Source organism: Sarcophilus harrisii, chromosome 2, assembly GCF_902635505.1.
Source record: "Sarcophilus harrisii chromosome 2, mSarHar1.11, whole genome shotgun sequence".
Classification (NCBI taxonomy): Eukaryota; Metazoa; Chordata; class Mammalia; order Dasyuromorphia; family Dasyuridae; genus Sarcophilus; species Sarcophilus harrisii.
Genome location: NC_045427.1, coordinates 360,795,617 through 360,816,566, shown reverse-complemented (window position 1 = coordinate 360,816,566; position 20,950 = coordinate 360,795,617). Strand labels below are relative to the sequence as shown.

Below are 20,950 nucleotides of genomic sequence, written 5' to 3'. Positions count from 1 at the left end.
TGTCTGTACTGTTTCAGTTTCTGTACTCATTTACTCATTAACAGAAACAAATAAATAAAAATATTGTTTGAATGGTCTTCTATTTCCCTCTCTTCCTTCCTCCACCTTTCTCAGCATTTTCCCCCTTCCTCCTATTAACTGGAGAACCAAAAAAGCCCTTGTCACAAGCATAGTCAAAAATGAATCTAAGTAATAGCTATGTTCAATACATATTTCTTTCTTTACCTTGTTTTCAGTATGTCAGGATGCAGGTTACATGCTTTATCAAATTTTCTGGAGATATAATTTGGACATTAGTTTATCAAATTTCTTAAATCTTTCAAAGTTGTTTTTCTTTACCACATAACAACGCCCTTGTATAAACTGTTCTGGTTCTGCTCACTTCACTCTTAATCATTCATCCTAGTTATGGTTCTCTGAAATAATCTCTTTTATAATATCTTATAGAAGAATGCTTCATTATATTCATCAGGCACATTTTATGCAGACATTTCCTAACTGTCCAAAAGTCACTCCAAGATACTCTCTTGGATTCTAGACTCCCCTCCCCACCCCTTTTTGTCCCTTCTTGAGAATCAGGAATTTTTTTGCTTGTGATAATTCTCTCTCTGGAATACATCTCTTTCTTAACCCCCTCCCCGTTCCCTAATCTTGTTCGTTTTCCCATTGAGTTTATTATAGTTCTATACCAAACTGAATTCATTTCAGAGAATCAATTGCTGTCCACTCCTTCCATGTTTACATATTCTCAGTTACAAAAAATAGCTTTACTTACTCTTTTCTACATTAGTATATTCTTCCTTCTACCCAGGACACTTTCTGTATCCTCTGTTGAAATTATCAGAATAGAATCAATCTGTATCTTAAGACTTTTGTTTTTTTTTTTCAATGATCCTTGAAGACATTAAAGTTCTGAAGAGATGAACTAGGTGGCCCCTCTAATGCAGAGTGTAGGATTTGAAGATAGGAAAACTTGAGTTCAAATATAATCTCAGATATCTACTAGTTCTGTGACACAGAGCAAACCACTTAACCTCTGATTGCCTCAGTTTCCTCACCACTAAAATGAGGATAATACTAGCATTTTATCAGAGTTGTTATCAGGAATAAATGTGGTAACAGCTATAAAATATTTTGTTGACCATAAAGTGCTGTATAAGTGTTAGTTGTTATTATATACTAATTTCTTTCTGGAACTACATTAGTATATAGCTCTTTCCACCTGCTCAAAGAGAAATGTATTTGTCCCTCTTTTGGTTTCTCTAGACTCTCGTGAATATATTTTAAATTTAGTAATTAATGGAGCATCCTGAAGGGATGTCTAGAAGTGGTTGTTAGTGTAGGCTTGGAGTTCAGGAGACTTAGACTGGAGATACAGATTTGAAGGTCATCTGCATAAAGATAATAATTGACTCTTGTACTCATTCTACCTGACAAGCTAATCTCCTATAAAGATCTCCAAATTGATGTAAGATCATAGATGTGGAGTTGGAAGGGATTTTACAAGAGGATTAGTAGAAAGCTAATTAGTAGAAATTAGAATTAGAAATAGAAATTAAGAGTAGAATTAGTAGAAAGCTAGGTGGTACAGTGGTTAGAGAACAACCAGTCAGGAAGACTTGAGTTCAAATGTGGCCTCAGATACTTAACATTTCCTAGCTGGGCAAATCACTTAACCCCAATTGCCTCAGGGGGAAAAAGAGCAAAATAAAGATAATAAAATCTACTCTGGATTTGATATATCTCTAAAAGGCAGATTAGCATACAATCCAACTCCCTTAATTTATAGATGAGGAAACCAAAAAACTAAAAGGTATGATAAATTTTCTGAAAAATTCCCCAGATAGTAAATGTTAAAGACAGGATTTGAATCCAGATCCTTGACTCCAGGGCTAATGTTCTTTCCACTGTGCCACCCTGCTGCCAGAACCAGCTACCTCTTAGTTCTGTGACTTTGCTAAGGATGTATTTTTGCCTGGAATACATTCCCTCCTGCTTCCATCTCTGAGAACACTGGGTTTTCTTCAAGGCTCAGTTCAGGTAGCACCTTGTATGTGTTTAATCAGGTATTCCTGATTAAACATGGTGGTATTTGTTCTTTCTGGAAGTTACTTAGCATCTCCTCTAGAATGCAAGTGCCTTAAGGTCAGGGTCAACTTCACAGCATCTTGTTCAGTAGGATTTAATCAACGACTGAATTGTTGAGCTTAATTGAAAAGGAATCTTCAATATTCCTTAAAATAGTTCTCATTGGAAAATCTGCCAGTCATAAGATGTTGGAATCCTAGTGTCAACTCAACTTGAAACAAGGTGAAAACTCAAGGGTGATGTCAGAATCCTGGTGTTAACTATTTTGGAAGGTGCAATGAATCTCTTGCCTTGAAGATAGGGCTTGTGGGTTCCAAGAGCTCTCTCCGACTCTCTCGAGCTCCCAAGAAAAACTCTAACTCCTCAAGTAACTAACTCTCGAGTAACTAACCCCAAGCTTCAAGAGCTCCCTGAATATATGTGATCTCCCAAAGGTTAGCTCCGCCTTCTGGAGGGAGAGGGATTCTGGGTTATCTCCCAGAGTGCTCTCTGGCCCTAAGGGAGGTGTGAATTCGGTGTTTCTTTCTAAACCCTGAACTCTCCCAAACGTGTGAACTCCATTGAGTACTTAGATACTTATGAGCTCTCTAAAGGTATGAACACAAGCATTGTTTCCATCAGTATTAGCAACTTATCACCTTGTAAGGATTGGCTCTAAGGTGTGAACCAATAAGCACTGTATCAATTCTATTGAGTTAACATCAGGATTCTGACATCACCCTTGAGTTTTCACCTTGTTTCAAGTTGAGTTGACACTTAGGATTCCAACAATAAGGAACTTATTACTAAGGTGATTAATTCCCTTCTTAGCTAGTTCTATGTGTTAGAAAGTTTTCTATCATAAAGGAGAAGAGACTAAACATTTATATAGCACCTATTATGTATCAGGCAGTGTAACAAATTGCAAATATCTTATTTGATTTTCATCATAATCCTACAAAGTGTTATTTATCATCTCTTATTTTTACAACTGAAGACAGTGCCTGATTCAGAGTCGCACAGCTAGTCTGAGGCTCGATTTGAAATCAGTTCTTGATTCTGGCCCTGCCAGACCTAATACTCTACCCATTGGGTCACCTATCAGTCACATTTCTCTAGTTCCATACAAGGGTGCCAGACTCACCATGAGAGTTAAGTAAATTACTTGTTGTTGTAAAGGTGATAATGGTCAAAGGGAAAGTGATGATGAAGATCCAGGGACTAGGGAGAAACAGACATGGAAGACAATAGATGAAGTTCCAGGGTATGATGAGAGAGCATGATAAACTTCCAGGACCTAAAGAGAAAAAGAAAGAGAAAGAGGAAAAAAAAAACAAACGTAGGTGGGGTGAATGGAAGGTCACAAAATCAAGAGTTGGAAGGGCCTTTGATACTGTTATACTGTTATAAAATTCCAGACTGATCAGAAGAAAATGATTATTATAAAATTCTTGGACTAATATGGAGAAAAAAATAACAATGATAATGATGATAATTGAGGACAATAATTAACATTTATATTTAGTTTGTATATCACTTTATGGGTGAGGAAGGAGCTATTATTACTTCCATTAAATCCAAATAAAGAAACAGATACAGAAAGATGAAGGGGACTTGTTTAGGGTCAGGCAAAGAAGCCGTAGGCACTCTGCTAAGTCCTAGTATCTGAGATAAGACTCCAATGCCGACTCCATTATTATATACCAATTTCTTTCTGTAACTACATCAGTATACAGCTCTTTCCAACTGCTCAAAGAGAAATGTCCGCTCTCCATGGCCCTACCCATCACCGCAGGAATGATGACAGTGGAAACATTTGGCTTGGGCAAGCAGAGAAGGAGGAGATCGAAAAGGTGGGGGAAGGGGAAAGGAATGACATAAGCTAACGGGGCCCGGATGGTTACCGATCTAGAGCTAAAAAAGAGCACGAGGTGCAACACCCTACATTTTGTAGTTGAGGAAATGGAAACCTGAAAAAGTAAAGTGACTCATGCAGGGACGCAAGTGACAAAGGCAATACTTGAACGCAGGTCCTCCGATCCCAGACAAGTGCTCTTTCTACTGCATCGCGCTCCCAGATGATGAAATTCAAGGGCTGGGATGCAGGCATGGAGGAGGAATCCTACCGGCTGTCATCTCAACAGCGCCTTTCATCTATCGCCCCACCGGATGAGGGAGAAGCTGCAGCAGCAAGAGGAGGGACAGGAGGCGACAGTGGGGAGAGCGCGAGGCCGGGGGTGTCGGAGGAAGAGGAGGGGGGGCTCCGGGCTCCCCGAGGGGTAGGGGGGGGCTACGGCTGGAGGGTCCCCTTCCGTCCCTCCCCCGGGGCCCTGGCGGCGCCGGCTAGTGCGGGAACCCCGGCGGCAGCCGGCCCTTTACCCAGGCCGGGCCTCCCCGTGCCCTCCCGCCACGACTCACTCAGCCTTTTCTGGCTCGTGCTCCCAGCGCTGCAACAGCTGTCGCCCGCCTCACAGGCAGCGGAGGCCGGGCGTGCACCGGCAGCCGGGCGTGCAGCGGCACAGAGGTCCGTCCAGAAACAGTTTCCGGGGCTGCTCGGCCGGGGATTGGCTTGGCACGGGGGGGGGGCGGGGCTTACAGAGGGCGGTTCCGTGGCCTCGGGAAGGCTCCTGTCATCTCCCATCCACCATCTGCTCCTACCTGGCTAGGCGGCACCCTCGTGGAGTGACGGAACGGGACTTTCCAGAGTAAGGGTGGTACCCGGATCTCGAGGTTCCGGATACGGCACTTCCGGGCGAGTGGAGATCCGGCTCCGGGCCTTGGGGCTGAGGCTGGGGGCTAAGGTGAGGGTGAGAGAGAGAGAGAGGGGGTGGCAGCGCCGTCATTGGGTCCCTTTCCCACCAGCCTCTTGTCCGTCGGACTCCCTTCTAGTCCCCGTTTCTCCCGCTTCCCCTCGGCCCAGTTCCTCTTACCAGTTAGCTCCCGCTCCCAGGACTCCAGCCTTTTTCCTTTCCTCTTTTCTCTGTTCTGTGGCCTCACCAACGTGGGGAGCGCAGTTCAAATCCTCCCTCAGACTCCGAGAGCTGCGTGATCCTGCACAAGTCACGGAGCCTCTGCCGGCCTCAGTTTTCTCATCTGTAAAATAGGTGGGGATAGATAGCCCTGGGTTATGGCGAAGGGCAAATGAAACAAATATGATTGTAAAATCCTTTGCAAACTTTTTTCCATACCTAGATTTCTTATTCTCCTCTCTTTCCTTTTCCTCCATTTACATTTCCCGCTCTTCTGATTCCCTCTTTATTTCTTTCATTTTCAATGTTCCTTCTTTTTCCTTGCTTCTTTTGTCCACTTCTTGTCCTTTTGACATTTACCCCATTCTCCTTCTTCCCTGCTTTCCTCCCCCTTACCAGTCCACTTCATGTATAAATAAGATACAAGCAGTGGTTACTGGGCTTAGCCACTTAACAACTAAATGACCTTAGCCAATCATGCCCCCTCTCTGAGTCTAATTCTTCATAAATAAAGTGGGGGTAATAATAGTTACAGGTCTTTTTCGGTCTCCTTTGCTAGTTTATCCTCCACACTTTGCACCTTATTTTTGATTGTGGCCTGGGCCTTCTTTTCTCTGCTTGCTATATCTCCTGCCCTAACCTGCTTCATCACAAATGTTATTTATTACTATGCTGACTGTATATCCAGTCTTAGTCTGTCTCCTAACCTTGAGTTCCATAGCACCAGCTGCTTATTGAATGCCTCTCATCTCAGCAAACTATGGCCTGAGAACCAAATCTAGAAAAATGTAAAAACTATTTTTAGCTCTTGGTTAACGAAAAGCCAGGCTGGCAATTTGACCCATGGGCCTTAATTTGCTGACTTCTGTTTTAGAGACAGTTCAAATTAAATGTCCAAAACAATCTTCCTTACCCACGACCTGTCACCATCTGTCCTCCTAGCCTTCTCTTTACCTAATTTTATTTTTTCTGGCAAGAATACTTGCAATTACTACCAGTCTTCAAGTGTTCCAGTTTTGTAGTCTACAGTTTCATCTACTCCTGTCACCCTCTTATCCAATCTATTCCTAAATTTTGCCGTTCTATTTTAACAATATCTCTCAGGTCTTCATCACTTTTATCCTGAACTGTTACAATGACTTCCTAATCATACTCCTTACTTCATCATCCCAGTCCAATTCATTGTTGCACACACTTATTAAAGTGATTGTCTATAAGTGCAAAAGTGATCGAGTTACTCCCTAGTACCATAAATTTGAATGCCTTCATATTGTCTCCAGTATAAGCTCTGTTTGTCTTTCAAATCCCTTTACAGCTTCTCTACAATTTATCTTTCAGACTTCCATTTACATTATTCACCTTTTCATACTCTTTATCAACTGGCTCACTAGCCTTCCTGTTTCTCATGGCATTCACTTCATCTCACTTCTCTTCTATTTCCTGTCCCCACTACTTGGAAAGTATTCCTTCTGTGCCACCTTATCAGGTCCTTCCTTCAAAATACTGCTCAAGACTTTCTTCTCTTGATTAACTGCTAGTGTTTTCTCTTTAGTTACTTTGTATTTATTCTGTATACATGTATATCATAATGATGTTTTACCAATGGAATGAAAATTTGAGAGCAGTGTTTATTTCACTTTTTATATATGTATCTTCAGTGTGTACCACAATGCCTGGCATATAGTAGGTGCTTAATAAATACTTATTAATTGATTATGTACTTGCTTTGGCCCCAGTATGGACATTGTCAGTGGAAGATCATTCTCGTTCAGAGAAGCTCATCTTCAGATTATCTGCAGGGTGATACATTTTTTATCCATAGCAATTCTCCAAGAGGGACTGCCCACTATTAAGGTGATAGATTATTGAAATCCAAATAAATAAATAAATGTCTCATACAAAGTTGTAGTTAGGAAAACATTGTGATGTGTGATGTAGATATGAGTTATTATTCTAGTTAAACTATGTGTGTCTCAGACAGTAAACTCCTGAAACTCAGGGATCTTGTATGTTCTTTTAAAGCCACATATATAAGTAGGTGAGGGATTATTTTTTAAGTTGGTTTGATAAGAATTGCTGGGGAGATGTTTTATAGAGTGAGATCCATACTTTTTTTTTTTTTTTTTAAAGGAACATTACTCTCCCATGAATTGCCATATTGCAGCCAAACTGGCTGGCCTTCTTGCTGTGCCTTATACATGATAATTCTGTCTGTGCCTTTGCATAGGCTGTCTCCCAAGCCTGGAAAGCCCTCTGTCCCCTTAGTCTTTCAAGTGCTACTTCCTACATAAGACCTTAATGATCCCCCTCAATAACTATTGCCTCTCCTCTTTCCTGAAATTATCTCATATTTACTTTGTATATGTCTTATATCTAATTATTTGTACATATTGTTTCCTGTAATAGAAGGCAAGCTCTCTGAAGACATGGGTTGTTTTGTTTCTGTCCTTTGTGTGTCTCAAGTGCCTAATGCAGCACCAAAGACATAATTTGTGCTCCATAAATGTTGATTAACTAAAGAGGACAGGAGAGACTCATTACTAGTTAGCCACCAGCTGGTGATTTTTTTTTTTTTTTTGTCCTCAGGAGTTCACAAAGACCATCTCCCAAGACATGTAGGGGTTGGGAAACTTTGGAGGAAGAACACAAATCACTGAAATCATGGATTCTCAAATACTGAAATAAGTAATTAATTACAGTGACTTCCTAATATTAATCCATCTATGCCTTTGTATTAGAGTGTAAACCCTTGGGGTCAGAGATTATGGCTTATCCAAACTTTGTATCTTGCCTAACATCATGCTTTTCATGCAGTGATTAATAAATATTTGTTGTAGTTAAATTGACATAACCTCTCCGTATATGTCTCATAACATTTTGCTTGGACCACCCCTTTTATACTTGTATTCTCATTTTTGCTATACTTTTTTTATATACTTGTTTTATTTTCTTTACTAGATTCTGAATTCCGTGAGGCCAAAGATTGTGTCTTATTTTATCAGTATATTCCCAATTTACCAGAGGGTAAAAATACCCTCTGGTCTATATTGGAGGCACTTAATAAATATTGACTTGCTTTGAATTTACTCAGATAATACTGATATGGCAAAATATTTAGAAGATTAGCAGACAATTGAGTAATATGCACCAAATAAGACATATTTACATTGAAAGTAAGCTATGGGTAATGGAAATTGTTAAGGATTGATGGGTGGCCTATTATGGAAATTTTTATATGGGAATGTTTTGGAAGCTGTCACTTTTGTGAATCAATAAAGGAAAAATCAATGGAGGAATTAGTATTTGGGGGAGGTGTTAGAATAAAGGACCCAAAACTGATAAAGAGTGCATTCAGCTAATATTTATTAGGCTGTTTTTATGTACAGAATACTGTGCTATGTACTAGGAGAGATACACATTTTAGATAAGATTTATTCCCTGTTCTCAAGGAGCTTAGAAACTAGTAAGAGGATCAAACTTAATCAGATCTGGTCTCATCAGTGTTAGTATTTTCTATATTAGTGTAAACTGGAATTCACCCATGTCTTTTTATCTTATGAAAATTCTTGTTCATATGTTTCTTTTTTGAACTTGACTTTTTTTTTTCTATATACTCTCATAGATCTACAGAGGAACTCCTTGTGTGCTGTTGGCCTTTTCAGTCTTAGGCGCTACATTGTATAATTGTGTGTGTGTGTGTGTGTGTGTGTGTATACATATAATCATATAACTTTTCTTATTTCTTCTTATTAGCCACCTGACCCACTCCCTTTCATATCATACATTTCCTGAGTGCCAAGTATCCTTTTTGCTACTTCTTATCATGAGAACTATATTGTGGCCTTGGTGTATCCATCATGGCTCATTATGATTCCATTCTCTGATTTCTTTTCTATTGTTCTACCACTATCATTACAGGGGGGAAGAGGGCTGCACAATTCTGAGGGCCATTTATATTTTTCTTTACTGCATAGTTTGTCATGGTCAAATAATTTGTCACATCACCGGTAAGTCTCTCTGTGTTTGGATAAGTTGGTCTTCAGAAAGTGAACTAAAAGCCTTTCCACTTTGGCAGAACCTTCTCCCATTAATGTAGCCTCAGTTTGAGAAAGAGAATAATTTTCACTCTATGATGAGGCATCTGAGTAAGACTTTATAGAGAATCTGACCCAGTTTACTAAAATACAAGGAGCAGCTAGGTGGCTCAGTGAATAAAACTCTGGGGCCAGAATCAGGAAGACCTAAATTCAAATTTGGCCTTAGACACTTACTAGCTTTGTGACCCTGAGGAAAGTACCTAAAAATATCTGAGGAAAAATACTTCTTTGCCTTTATCCACTGGAGAACAAAATGACAAACAACTCCAGTATCTTTGTCATGAAAACCCCGTACAAGTGTGGTCCACAGGATCAAGAAGAATCGGACATAGCTGAACAACCATAAAAATATTAGAGGCATTACCAAAGTAATAAGGATGTATCATTTGATCCAGGTTTTAAAACATGATAAGAATTGCAGTAGGCAGAAATGAAATGTAAGGCATTATAAACTTAGGGAATATGATGAGCAAAGCCACAGAAGTGAGAAAGTACTGGATGAGTATGAGGAATGTAGAGGAGCATATAGAGAGCTCTTAATAAAAGTTTTTTGGCAAGAGTCACTCAAGAGTGACTTGAATAGGTTGAAGACAGATCTAATAGTTTGTGGAATGGGTTGAAGAGAAAATATTAGGAGTTCACTACAATAGTCTAGGCAGATGATAATGAAAGCCTATATTAGGGAAGTGCTATAGAGAATAGAGAGGAAGGGATGAATCCCAAAGATATTCTAAAGGTCTCATTCATAAAATGTAGTAATTGTATGTAAGAATTAAGGAAGAAGGGAGATTTAAAGGTAATACCAATGTTTTGTAAATGGGAGAGAGCATATCTTAGAAATAGTAAAGTAAGAAGGAAGATCGGGTTAAGGAGATAGTAATCATCAAAAAACTAACAAGCTGAGTTTCATGTCCTAGTGGAATATCTAGGTGCAGATGTTCTCTGAGTAAATAGAAATATAAATCTGTAGCTCTGAAAAGAGGTAGGACCAGAGATATAATACGGAAATTCTCTGTATGAGTTATGGTTGACCCTGATGGAGTAAATGAGATGGGCAAACAAAAGATGGTGAAGGACATGATCTTGGGCTGCACATATATTCAGTAGACAAGCAGGGAAGCTGAAGAAGGAAAATGAAGCTTCAGATACAGGCCATAGAAGCTAAGGAAGATGATGTTAGAAAAAAAAAGGGAAAAAAGGCTGTTGAACTTTAATTAGGAGGGCAATGAGTAGCTTCAGTAGAGTAGCAGGTCTAGAAGTTAGATTGTAAAGGATGAGGAGACAATGTCAATATCTTTGAAGTATGGGATTATTAATTCAAGTGGTTTAGAAGGGAAGGAGGGAGAAGATGGTAGTAGCTCCATGAAGGGGCTAAGGGAGCACTTTTGGATCCAGACAAAGACATTTCTAATCTTTTGGAGACTGGAGTTACCCAAGCATGCTTGTAGGTATGTGGGAAATAATCATTAGAAAAGGAGAGATGTAGGAAAGAGGAGGAATGCTGGAATTTGGTCTTAGGATGATTAGAGGAGATGAGTTCAAAGTCACAGAAAGAGGAATTAGGTTTAGGAAGGCTGACTTTTTCCTCCAAGATAAAAAGTTACCTCTGTGTATTGAGTAGAAGAAAGCAGTTGAGAGAATTTCTGTTGGACAGTGTCTATTTCAGTAAAGTTAGAGACAGTTTATTTGCATTAAATATTGTTGGAGGCTTGAGAAGAAAAGGTATGGAAGTCATTGTAGAGAATGAAATAAGGGTGTCAGAAAAATGTAAAGTAGGATTGTCTAATAGCAGTGAAATATAAAATAGGATTGCCTAATAGCAGTGAATCCCCATTATAAGTTCATAGTGGATGAAATCATTTTAATTTTTATACTTTCTGTACTAAAGTTGAATAGTAGTTGATCAGGAACTGTGGAAGGTGGCTAATAGAGTGAGAAGGCAATACAAGTCAAGACTGGACATGGAGACAAAGCTGGGGTTGGGAAGATAAGACTAGGGGAATTAGAAAGGATAAAAAGATGGAGAAGTTACAAAGTGTGAAAAACATGGAAGGAGATATGGGGATAGAAAGGTATAATAAGAAATTGGGATTTATAATTCAGTTTTACACAAGGTTTTGCAGAGGTGAAATAGTTTACTTCTTTAAGATAGGGAGGCTTAGAATGTGACCATGTTGGTGTGTGACCAGAGTTGGAGGAGGAGCAGCCATGATATAGTGAAAGGGGTACTTCATTTAGAGTCAGAAGACCTGAGTTAAATCCTCTTTTTTATACTTAGTAGCTATGTAACCATAGGCAAGTTATTACCTAACTAATCTTCTTCCTCATCTGCGTCCTCACAAGCTATAGTTCTTTATTTCTCTTCCCTTTTGTGGCTACGCTTCCTGAGAAGACCATTTATATCAAGTGCCTCTGCTTCCTTTTTTCCCTTTGCAATCTGTTTTCTGACCTCATTATGATCTCTCCAAAGTTACTAATGATCTCTTTTTTTTAATTTCAATTTTTTATTTTAAAAACACATTGTTTTATGAATTGTTTTGGGAGAGAAAAATCAAAGCAAAAGGGAAAAACCATGGGAGAGATAAAACAACAACAAAAAGGAAGTGAACATAGCATATATTGATTTATATTCATTCTCCTTAGTTCTTTCTTTGGTTGCAGATAGCATTTTCTGCCAAAAAACTGTTAGGGTTGCTTTGGATAACTGAACCACTGAGAAAAGCCAAGCCTTTCATAGTTGATCATTGCACATTCTTGCTGTTATTGTGTACAATGTATTCCTGGTTCTGCTTGTTTCATTCAGCATCAGTTCATGTAAATCTTTGCAGATCTTTCTCTAATCAGCTTGTTCATTGTTTTTTATAGAACAATAACATTCCATTACCTTCATGTACCACAACTTGTTCAGCCATTCCCCAATTGATGACATCCACTCTTTTTCCAATTCTTTGCTACCACAAAAAGAGCTGCTACAAACATTTTTTCACATGTGGGTCCTTTTCCCTTCTTTAAAATTTCCTTGGATATAGACCCAGTCATGGCATTGCTGGGTCAAAGTATTTATACAGTTTGATAGCCCTTTGGAGATAATTCCAGATTGCTTTCCAGAATGGTTGGATCATTTCACAACTCCCACCAACAATTCATTAATGTCCCAGTTTTCACACATTCCCTCCAACATTTATTATTATCCTTTTCTGTCATTTTAGCCAATCTGAGAGATGTGAAGCGGTACCTCAGAGTTATTTTAATTTGCATTTCTCTAATTAATAGTGATTTAGAACATTTTTTCATATAACTATAGATGGCTTTAATTTCATTATCATTATTTAATTTCATTATTAAAATTGTCTGTTCATATCCTTTGAACATTTATCAATTGGGGAATGACATGTATTCTTATAAATTTGCCAAAGTTCTTTATATATTTTAGAAATGAGACCTTTATCAGAAATACTGGCTGTAAAGATGTTTCCCCAGCTTTGTACTTCCTTTTTAATCTTGTTTATGCAAAACCTTTTTAATTTAATGTACCCAGTTGTTCATTTTGCCTTTCATAACATTCTCTAGTTCTTCTTTGGTCACAAATTCTTCCCTTCTCCAAAGATCTAATAGGTAAATTATCTCTTGTTCTCCTAATTTGTTTATGGAATCATAGTTTATGCCCAAATCATGAGTCCATTTTGACTTTATTTTGGAATGTAGTGTGAAATGTATAGCTGAATTACTGACATTATTTTCCAGTTTCTAGGCAATTTTTGTTAAATATTGAGTTCTTAATCCAGAAGCTGGAGTTTGGGGGTTTATCAAATACTATTGTATTGTATGTATCTAATCTATTCCACTAATCCACCACTCTATTTCTTAGCCAGTACCAAATGTTTTTGATGACTGCTGCTTTATAATATAGTTTTTGGTTTGATACTACTAAACCACCATCCTTTGTATTTTTTTTTTTATTAATTTCCTTGATATTCTTGACCTTTTATTCTTCCAGATGAATTTTATTATTATTTTTTTCTAGTTGTATAAAATAATAATTTGGCAGTTTGATTGATATGTCAATGAATAAGTAGACCAATTTAGGTGGAATTGTCATTTGTATTATACTAGCCTAGCCATGACCAATTTATATATTTTTTCCAATTGTTTAGATCTGATTTTATTTGTATGAGAAATATTTTATAATTGTGTTCATATAGTTCTTGGGTTTGTATTGGCAGGTAGACCTCCATATTTTATTTCGTCTATAGTAATCTTAAATGGAATTTCTTTTTCTATCTCTTGCTGATGGGCTTTGCCAGTAATATATAGAAATGTTGATGATTTGTGTGGGTTTATTTTATATCCTGCAATTTTGCCAAAACTGTAAATTGCTTCCAGTAGATTTTTGGATGATTTTCTAGGATTCTCTTAAATATATCATCATATTATCTGCAAAGAGTAACAGTTTTATTTCCTCATTGCCTATTCTAATTCCTTTAATTTCTTTTTCTTTTCTTATTGCTAAAGCTGACATTTCTAGTACAATATTGAATAATAGTGGTGATAATAGGCATTCTTGTTTCACTCTTGATCTTTTTGGGAATGCATCCATTACAAATAATGCCTACTGTAGGTTTTATATACTGCTTATTTGTTGGAATCCTTACAAAGTGTTAACTCATTAGAGTTTATAGAGACAATAATTATCTAATTTAGCATGGTTCAGTATGATTGATCTGATCTTACAAGGAGATGTTATGGGCCAGAACTTGAAACAAAGTATTAAATAGAACTGATAAAAACAATGCTTGTGTTCACACCTTTAGAGAGCTCACATAAGCAAGAGGCTCTTAGGGCCAGAGAGCACTCTGGGACAGACACAGAGGCATTCTGGGACAGACAAGGAGCATTCTGGGAGAGCCAGAAGTCCACTCTCGAAAGCAAGACAAATTCATTCCAACTTTCACCTTGGTGCTGGTTGGAGGCTGAAGGACAAATCTTTGGAGTTGGAGACATTCCGAGGGAGCTCTTGGAACCAAGCAGAGAGATAGGCCACCAAGAAAACTAACTGGGCTATTTTGGGGGAAGCAATGAAAGATCTGAACTTTTATCACCTGGCTGCGTTTTGAGGTGATTATTATTTTTAACTGAAACTAAGCTGTCTCCAGAAAACCTCCCCAAGAAACCTGTTCACAGTTCAGAGAACCAATATATTTTAAAGAAGAAGAATACCACACTTATTATTTTAAGGAAAGCTCCCTTTATTCCTATTCTCTCTAGTGTTTTTTAATAGAAATGGGTGCTGTATTTTGTCAAAAGCTTTTTCTGCATCTATTGAGATTATCATATAATTTCTATTGCTTTTGTTATTGATATGGTTGGTTATGGCAATAGTTTTACTGATATTGAACCAACTCTGCATTCCTGGTTAAAAAAATCTCACTTGGTCATAGTGTAGTTATTCTGCTGATAAGTTGCTATAATTTCTTTCCTGATATTTTATTTAAAATTTTTGCATCAATTATCATTAGGGAGATTAATCTGTAATTTTCTTTTTCTGTTTTGGTTCTTCCTGGTTTAGGTATCAGTGCCATATTTGTGTCATAGAAGGAATTTGTCAGTACTCCTTTATCTATTTTTTCAAATAATTTACATAGTATTGGAACTAATTGTTCTTAAAATGTTTGGTAGGATTCACTTGTGAATCCATCTGGCCCTGGAGATTTTTTCTTAGAGAGTTCATTGATGACTTGTTCAATATTTTTTTTTCCTAAAACGAGACTATTTAAGTATTTTATTTCCTCTTCTGTTAATCTGGGAAGTTTATATTTTTGTAAATATTCATCCATATTGACTAGACTGTCAAAATTGCTGCCATAGAGTTAAGCAAAAATCTCATAATTATTTAATTTTTTTTTTTTATTGGTAGTAAGTCTCCCCCTTTCATTTTTGATGCTGGTGATTTGGTTGTTTTCTTTTCATTTCTTGATCAGATTAACCAAAGTTTAACTATTTTGTTAATTTTTTCCCCATAAAACCAACTCTTAGTTTTGTTTATTAGCTTAATAGTTTTCTTAGCTTCTATTTTACTAATCTTTCCTTTGAGTTTCAAAATTCCTAATTTGGTATTTAATTGAGAGTTCTTAATTTGTTCTTTTTCTAAATTTTTTCAGTTGCATGCCTAATTCATTGATCTCTTCTTTCTCTATTTTATTTATGTAGCTATGTGGAGATAGAAAATTTCCCCTAAGAACTGCTTTGGTTGCATCCCATAGGTTTTGGTATGTTGTCTCATCATTATCATTTTCTTGGATGAAATTTTGGATTGTTTCAGTGATTTGTTGTTTGACCCACCTGTTCTTTAGAATTAGATTATTTAATTTCCAATTGGTTTTTAGTCAATCTTTCCCTGGCTCTTTATTGAATATAATTTTTATTGCAGTGGTCTGAAAAGGAAGCACTTATTATTTCTGCCTTTTTGCATTTGATTGTGAGATTTTTATGCCCTAATACATGGTCAATTTTTGTGTAAGTACTGCAAAGAAAAAGATGTATTCTTTTTTGTCCCTATTCAGTGTTCTCCAGAGGGCTATCATATTTAGGTTTTCTAAGATCTTAGTTTCTTGTTTATTTTGTGGTTAGATTTGTCTGATTCTTAGAGTGTAAATTTGAAGTCCCCCACTAGAATAGTTTTGCTATCTGATTCTTCCTGTAAATGGCTTAAAATCTTCTCTAGAGATTTTCCTGCTTTACTATTTGGTGCATACACACAAGGTGTATTTTCCCTCCTTATCTCTTTTAATAAGCTCTCTTTTTACTTTTGCTTTATTTGAGATCAGAATTGCTACCTCTGATTTTTAAATTTTTACTGAAGCATAATAAATTCTGTTCCCAGCCTTTTACCTTTACTTTATATGTGTCTTCCGTGTCAAATGTATTTCTTGTAAACAACATATTTTAGGGTTATTTTTTGATCTACTCTGATATTTGTTCTGTTTTATGGGAGAGTTCATCCCATTTACATTAACAATTATGATTACCAGCGCTCCATCGTATTTTCTCCCCTATATATACTTTTGTTCTCGGCCTGTTCTTAGTTTTTTTTTTAACCCACCCCATCCACCACCTTATCTTCTATCACCTCTCCCCCTTCTCTTACTATTGCTTTTTTAAACCCACTCCACCTACTACATTATCTTTATCAACCTTTCCCCCCTTCTCTTACTTTTTCCCCTAGTATTTCTGCCCTCCCTTCTATCCTGTCCCTCCCTTTTCTTTTCCTTTTTCTCCTCCTACTTCTTTATAGGATTAGATAAATTTCTATACCCAACTAAATGATTAAGTTATTCCCTCTTAAAGCCAAAACTGATGAGATCAGGCTTCAGACAATGCTCATCCCCCTCCTTTCTTTCCCTCCATTGTAAGAGATTTTTTGCACCTCTTCATATGAATTAATTGTCACATTATACCTCCCCTTTCCTCTTTTTCCAGTGCAGACTGTTTCCCATCCCTTTTTCTTGTCTTTTTCCAGTGCAGACTGTTTCCCATCCCTTTTTTTTTTTGTCTTTTTCTTTGATGTCATCACATCAAAGTCCATTCACAACCACACTTTCCAGTCCAGGTGATGTCTACCCTCCTGTTAGATACAGTTCTTAATATTACAGATATTACTTGCCTATCTAGTGATGTAAGTTTAATCTTCAAATATACATATATTTTCCCTTATTTACCTTTCTATGGTTCTAGTCTTGTGTTTGTAGATTAAATTTCCTGTTTAGTTCTGTTCCCCCCCCCCCGCCCCCCAATACAAATGATTGAAAGTCTTTTCCTTCATTGAAGATCCATCTTCTCCCCTGAAAGATGATTCTGAGTCTCTCTAGGTAGGTAATTCTTGATTGTAACCCCAGATCCTTTGCCTTCTGGAATATGGTATTCTAGGCCTTCTGAGCCTTTATTGTAGAAGCTGCCAGAACCTGGGCAATCCTGACTGTTGCTCCTTGATATTTGAATTATTTTTGTCTGGCAGCTTGCAGTATTTTTTCTTTGAAGATATAGTTTTGGAGTTTGGCAACAAAGTTCCTTGGGAGTTTTCCTTGTTGGATCTCTTTGTAGAGGTGAGTGATGGATTCTTTTAATGATTATTTCTCCCCCTATTTCTCTAGAAATATATATTCTAATATTGGGCCAGTTTTCCTTAATGACTAATTGTAGAATGCTATCCAGGTCCATTTTTTGGTCATGACCTTCAGGCCAATAATTTTTAAATTGTCTTCTGGATCTATTTTCCAGGTTCGGTGTTTTGCCAATGAGGCATTTCACATTTTCTTTCATTTTTTCATTCTTTTTAGTTTGTTTGATTCTTGATGTCTCACAAAGTCATTAGCTTTCATTTGCCCTGTTCTAGTTTTTAATGTGATTTTTTCAGTTATTTTTTATATCTCTTTTTTCATTTGGTTTATTCTATTTTTAAGGAGTTGTTTTCTTTAGACAATTTTTCCCCTTCCTTTTCCAAACTGTTGACTCTTTCATGTATACCTCTGATTTCTTTTCTCATTTTTTCTTCTACCTCTCTCATTTGCCTTTTGAAGTCTTTTATGAGCATTTCCAAGAAACCTCTTTGAGCTTGACCAATTTCTCACTCTTTGAAATTTCTTATGTGGATATTCTGTCCTCATCTGAGTTTGTTTTGGTCTTCCCTGTCACTATAATAGTTTTCTATCATCAAGGTTCTTTTCTGTTTCTTGCTCATTTTCTTTCTTTTTTCTTTTGCTATTTCCTCTTTTTTTACTTTTATGTTTGAGCTCTGTTCCTGGGATAAAGAGAGAACTGTCCCAAGTTTCTGTGCAGCTCTGAGCCTTGGTTTTGAGCCCAGGGGCCCCCTTGTGTTTGCAGGGGATAGCTTTGCTTCCTCTGTGCAGGAAATGGCCTGGTTTTCTAGAGTTTGTCTTCGGTGATCTGCTGCCCCAGTGATCTGCCCCTCTACTGAGCCAGGACCGAAGATCTTATTTGCTGATCTTATGTGATTAAGTCCCTCTCACCAGCTTTCCCAGAGTCTGTTTGACTTAGGTTGAATACTCTTTTAAAATGGAGTGAGAATGACCTTTCTTGAAGTTTTTTCAGTCTATCTTGAGCTGGAGATTGGTTTCATTCAGTCAGTCTCTGTTCAGAGGCTTGGTTTTCTAGGGAAAATGGGAGAGCTTGAGAAGCTTCCTGACTTTACTCTGTCATCTTGGCTCCCCTCCTGGAACTCTCTAATGATCTCTTAATGGAAAAACACACTAGTGGCCTTTTTTCAGTCCATATCCTTCTTGACCTCTTTGCAACTTTGGATACTGTGGATCACTTTCTTCTCCTTGATATTTTCTTTTATCTAGGTTTTTGTGACATTGCTCTCCTGCCTTGTTGCTCTTCTGTCTCCTTTGCTGGATTTAAGAGTTCACAAGTCTTTGTCCTGTGCCTCTTCTCCCTTTCTACTACTTGCTGTAGACTAATTCAGTTCTCTATGCAATCTATGCAATACTCTCAGATTTACTTATTGAGCTCTGACCTTTCTCCCCATCACCATTCTCACATCTCCAACTGCAATTTGTAAACATCTTAAACTCAGCGTATCCAAAACTGAACTCATTTTACCTCCTAAATCTTTCCCTCTTCTTAACTTCTCCTCTGTAGTAGAAGGCTACCGTCCTTCTAGTCATCTAGGCTCGCAATCTTACTTTTTATCTTCAATCTCCACCCTTCCCTAAACCAATCATTTGTTGAGTCCTATTGTTTCTTTTATAACATCTCTTCTATATTGCCCCTTCTCTTTTCTAATACTGCAACTAATTGTTTCTGCCTTTATAACATCTCTTCTATACTACCCCTTCTCTTCTCCAATATTGCAACTACCTTGGTGTAGGCTCTTGTTATGTTATACTGGTACTATTGCAATAGTAATAGGAAGATCTTCTTATTTCCAGGCTCTTCCCACTCCTGTTCATTCTCCATTCAGCTGTCCTGATGATCTTCCAAAAATGAAGGTCTGACCATATAATTTCCCTATTCAGTTAATTCTAGTGGCTCTCTATTATCTCCAGTTCAAATGTAAAGTCCTTTGTTTGGCTATTTTTGCCTTTATAAACTTGATCCACTTGCACTTTTCTCATCTTTTTACAGCTTCCTGCCTTCCATTGATGTAGTGCCACTGGACTACTTGCTATTCCTTTAATAGGAGACTCCATATCTCACTTTATTAATTGTCATAGACTTTCTAATGTCTAGAACTTTGTCCTTTCTTGTTTCTACCTCCTAGTACCCACCTGTCTTTCTTCAAGTGGTAAACTAAAATCCTATCTTCCTCAAACAGTCTTTCCCAGTTCTCCTTTATCTTAGTGCCTTCCTTCTGAGACTATCCCCAATTTATCCTGTTATAATGTTTGTTCCTACTTGTATGCATGTTGTTTCATCTATTAGACCATGAGCTCCTTGAAAGCAGGGGCTGCTTTTTGCCTTTTTTGTTTTCCCATTGCTAAGCAAAGTACCTGGTACATAGTGGATGCTTAATAAATAGTATGTGATTGACAAATGAGGTTAGTTGTACTTGTATTGCCTACTACATGAGATTATGATTATATGAAGAAAGTATTTTGATTTGAAGTTGAGGACTTCTATATTCAAGAGATTAGGGGGTTATTGATAAATATTGAAATCACAGATGATGGTAGTAGAAGATAGGATGGAGAGGAAAACTGAGTCAGGTCTGTGGTGTCATTGAGGAATGAGATAATGATAGTGAATTGGAGGCTGATTACCTAGGAAGAAAGGAAAAGAAGAAGGAAGGGAATGAAATAATGTGAAAAGGTTTGTCAAGGAGTGTGAAGATTTGACCCAAATTTTACCTGTAGTCATTTAATTCAGCCCCTTAATGTTGAGGAAATATAATTCAGTTACTTCGTAATGCAGGGATTCCTAACTTGGGGTTAAGATTATAGGAATTCTATGAAGTTGAATTGGGGAAAAAAAAATTACATGGTTATTTTTGCTAACTTTGAATTGTACATCTTTAAAAGATCTTTATTTTGAGAAAGTGTTCCTAAGGCTTCACCAGACTGCTTGGCTGTGGTAGAAGGGAGTAGTCTTTGGCAATGAAAAAAAGTTAAGTTTCCCTGCTCTAGGGGTTTAGATGCTTCATATTTTCCCTTTCCCTTTCCTTTATTTTTCTTTTCATAACTTTAATCAAAAAGAAAATGGATTATAATATCAGATTGAAATACAACTCTTATTTTATGGTCCTATTTGTGATGATCTTTATTCTAGGGATAAGATATTAATAAAAGATTTATGGTTAAGTGTTAGCTCAGAATTGTAGATTCCTCTCTCCCTTCCTCCCCTGCCTCTCCCATTCCCCCCACTTCCCAATAAGCTGAAACTACCAATAATAGCATATTAGCTGACTTTTATCTCAGAGAAAAAAAATACGCCACTTTAATTTTCCTTTTGGCATTACATAAACATCTAAAAATGTATCCAATTTATATGTTGCATTTAATATTTGTGCAGAGCCATTTGTTTAGGGGAATATATGTCTGGTCATTCTGTTATGGTCCTATTAAAATTGAGAAAGCTATAAGTTCTCCCCTGAGAATGGTCTTAAAACTATAACATTGTTTTTCCCATCTCCATCATTGTTCTTTCTATATTCCTTGTCAGGAAGGGAGAATGGATGTATTATATGATAAATCAGTTATAGTTTGGTTTTTTCCTTTTGAGTAGACCAGTGGAGATGAATCAAAGATTTTTTTTTAAACTTTATTTATTTATTTTATTCTAGGTTTTTATTTACAAGATATA

At 37.2% G+C, this 20,950-nt stretch overlaps 2 protein-coding genes across 5 annotated transcripts in view; one reads left to right on the top strand and one right to left on the bottom strand.

The window, feature by feature from the left end:
- Positions 1-4,618, bottom strand: part of WARS1 (tryptophanyl-tRNA synthetase 1) — a 35,671-nt gene extending 31,053 nt beyond the window's left edge. Inside the window, exons 1-2 of one of the 3 annotated variants that reach the window (XM_031953250.1) lie at positions 4,486-4,618; positions 3,212-3,364 (exon numbers count right to left, since the gene is read on the bottom strand). The gene's annotated coding sequence lies outside the window, so the exon portion shown is untranslated. The remainder of the gene's footprint in view (positions 1-3,211; positions 3,365-4,485) is intronic. The other 2 variants (XM_031953251.1, XM_031953252.1) reach the window with 2 other exon arrangements.
- A 38-nt stretch (positions 4,619-4,656) lies between these two features.
- The window catches only part of WDR25 (WD repeat domain 25), a 249,026-nt gene continuing 232,732 nt past the window's right edge, over positions 4,657-20,950 (top strand). The window contains exons 1-2 of one of the 2 annotated variants that reach the window (XM_031953249.1): positions 4,657-4,868; positions 7,623-7,721. The gene's annotated coding sequence lies outside the window, so the exon portion shown is untranslated. The remainder of the gene's footprint in view (positions 4,869-7,622; positions 7,722-20,950) is intronic. The other variant, XM_003756555.4, reaches the window with a different exon arrangement.